Source organism: Symsagittifera roscoffensis, chromosome 6 (genome assembly GCF_963678635.1).
Source record: "Symsagittifera roscoffensis chromosome 6, txSymRosc1.1, whole genome shotgun sequence".
NCBI lineage: Eukaryota > Metazoa > Xenacoelomorpha > Acoela > Convolutidae > Symsagittifera > Symsagittifera roscoffensis.
In genome coordinates this window covers 39,101,992-39,105,714 of record NC_087067.1, presented here as the reverse complement: position 1 = coordinate 39,105,714, position 3,723 = coordinate 39,101,992, and positions in this window count along the sequence as shown.

Below are 3,723 nucleotides of genomic sequence, written 5' to 3'. Positions count from 1 at the left end.
TGAAGAAAACGAACAAAAAACACTACACAAATATGCAATAAATCAAGTATCACAATGCGAAACAGAACCACAAGCCATAGAAACAACAAATGTAATAGCGACAATTTATTCAAAAGCCCGAGCAACAACAGTTATAGGATATAAATTCACAGCAACATTTTCCGAAAAGAAAGTACATTGTTCACAAGTCTCAAATGGAAATAAAAACCGACTTGACCACGAATCATTCTACCAGAGTAATATCGAACGACTTTTACATCTCAATCCCGAAGATTGTAAAAACGAGTTACTAAGACTCAATATCACAAGAAATAAAAACACAGATAGAAAATTAGTATATTTCCAAGTTTTTGCAGATTCTGTACATCAAGCAGAACTTGAAAGATATCAAGGACATATAAAATTAGATGAAAAATACCCATACAACGGCGCACATGGAAGATTAACTTATGATATACACGATAAACACTGGATACCACACATTGGTATAAATGACCCATCAAACTGCAAAGCAGACACAAAAAATAAAGGATATCAAGAAATCATGTTTTTCGATTGGAAAATACAACTCGAAAAAATACAACTCACACGCGATTTATCTGACAACACCATGATCTATCAAGGAATTAGATTACCTTGTAAAAACGATCAAGGCTATTGTGACCCTACAACACGAACACAAGCAACAATTGTTTGGTTCCCCGAAGACACATGTACAACATTTCAAGTAGCAAAAATACACGCTCGTATGATAAAATTTCACGAAAAATATTTTATACAATCAATTCCATATGAACAAGTCCATCCATCACGAAGACAAAGTTCTAATTTTAGAAACATAGACAATATAGAAAATAAATTGACACGTTTTCAAATATATCAAGAAACAGAACTTGCATGTAAATACAGAAATCCACTTCACAAAACACAATACTCCGAGATATTAGTTGAATACGAAAAAAGATTCGACATGACCACTGGAAAAGTAAAAATCGACCCATACGCCACAAGTCACCCTATAAACGAAGGAACATCATATATACCAGTTGATTTTCAAAAAAGTAAAAGTCAACCTGGTGGACATCTAAAGCCCCATGACACTAGAAGCACACGTTTACAAGAACTATCACTAATGAATAGTACATATTTCGGTAACATCCACTATGATATTCACCTAGATATGAAATTAGACTACACAATTAGCCAAATTTTTCAAGAAATGTCACTCTCTGAATTAGAAACACTTCACCAATTATGCGATTTATAAAGGACACAAATCCTACAATCACTTGCACTAGCAGTATTAAAAATACCCTACGCAGGATATTTACTATCAGGAAATAGATCAAATTTTTTAGACTATGAAGGAAACATTTTATGGTTTTATACCTGTACCAAAAAAATATCACCACTATATGTTTTTGAAGATAAGCGATGCTATAAAAGAATCCCTATCTTTTATAAGAATAAAGTACATTTCGTTGACACGCTTTCAAGACGAACCTATTTTTGGGATACCGCAGTCCCATGTGGATCAGAAAATAGCCACAATGTAGTTCAACTGAACCCTGATGAAGATAAATATTATCTTCTTACCCCATATCCCACATTAATGCAATCACTCAAAAAATTTTCACCTGAAAGCATCAGAGCTATTGCTCGAAACCCAAATATTGACCTAAAATCAATTGGAATATATTCAAAATCCGATATCCAACATCACATTAGAACACAACAACTCCAAGAATTATTAACACAAATGGACACTATACAAAGACAATCAATTGACCAAAACTTACGCAAACTTGCCGAAACCGCAGGATTTGCAGATATTTATACACAAGACTATAGCGGATATTTTAAGGACATTAAAGACTATATATATCTAAACGGTGAAAAATATAGACCACAAGATATTTCACCTATAAATATTTTTTAGCTTTGTTACACTAAAAAATGAAATTCTGATTTTCTAGGATGGCCCTACTACATTTTAGAAAAATTGACTATTTTATACGCAATGTTTAACTTTATTGGATTTCTTTTTTCACTCTTAAAAGGAATCTATAATACATGCACTATACACACACAAGTAAATAGACAAGCAAGTGTAGCACGCATACTATTTGCAGAATTTTTTGGAATTTTTTCTTCATCAATAAACAAAATTCTTTTAGACGCACAAATAAAAGAATACAACACAAAAATAGCAACAAGACAGAACACATATGACGAAGAACACAACTATGTAGAAATAACGCCTACAGCACCACAGTTACCACCCCTACCACATAACCATCCATTATCCCTAGTCCCACGAAATTTTCGAAATTTAGCAATAACACATAATCCAAATTTTAGACCAACCATATCACAAAGTCCCATACAACATATAATGACACATCATTCACAAGATGAAAATACATATGAACAAATTATCGAACAACCCCATACCACCGCTTTTCAGTCTCAAAATAATAATTTTTTTAGCCCACGATGAGCCGACAACTTGGATCCCTACACCGCTCAAATTCCCATCCAACCAACCTCAACACTCCAATTACAATAATTCCACTTTTTGCTTTCCCGCCACCCGATTTCCCAACCAATAATGTAACATCAGGCATGAATTCAGACACTAATTCACATATCTCAGTTTTATACTCCATCTCACAACTCAATAACCCAGATATTGAAACCCCTGATGAATTTGCAGACTCTGAACCATCTCCATCCAATAATTTTCAAACCAACTCCTCAGTTTTTTCAAAACCCCCTTTTCAACCAATCCCGCCAAATAACACACTCCCATCGATTTCTACACCCTCTTATGCTTCACAAGTCACCCCAACCTACTCTTCATTTCATTCAGACCGATCATCCAATTCTCCAGATACTCCCCAAATCTCCCAGGAACTAGATAATTTTATCACCCTACAACAACAACCCTTCCACCTTGAAAGTTCCACTATAAACCAGATTTCATCCACAATAGAATCATTAAACCCACCTACCCCTACACCCTCTTCAGCTTATACCGCATCATTAGCACCATCCTCCACATCCATCGAATCATCAAATAGCACTAATAGAGCTTATCGCACTTTCAAAAGAAAATTCCCGAACCATCCATTTCCAACAAAACCAGGAACAGCCCGTGAATATATTAATCATCCAAATCACACTAACACGAAAGATTTTTTAGCCATCACCCTACCCTCATTTCCACAGTATACCTTGAACACCCCTAACGACACTAACGACACACGTAATTTTGTAGATGAACAAGTTTTAATGCCTACACTTCATTGGACATCATATTATCATTTTACTAACCCCCTTTGCCTACCTTTATCTAATACTCACATCGATATAGAAAGAAATAAAGATATGCTATATCAACTCACCACACCACTAACACATAGACAATTTACTTATATAGGATATAAAAAGTCACTCAAAACATACACTGCACCCCGAGCTAATGAATACACGCTAGAATATTACGATCACAACATTATCCGAACTAACCAAGACCAATTTTTAGATGATGACCGTTTCGCTAACCCACAAATCACAGAAAAATTTTTCATCAAAACACCATATGTATTTACACTCAATATATTTGACCGCAAATTCGATCACACCATTTCTGAAGCACTAACCGACACACAATCTTACGAAAGTTTTAAAGAAAAATTTCAATTATTTTCACTAACCTTT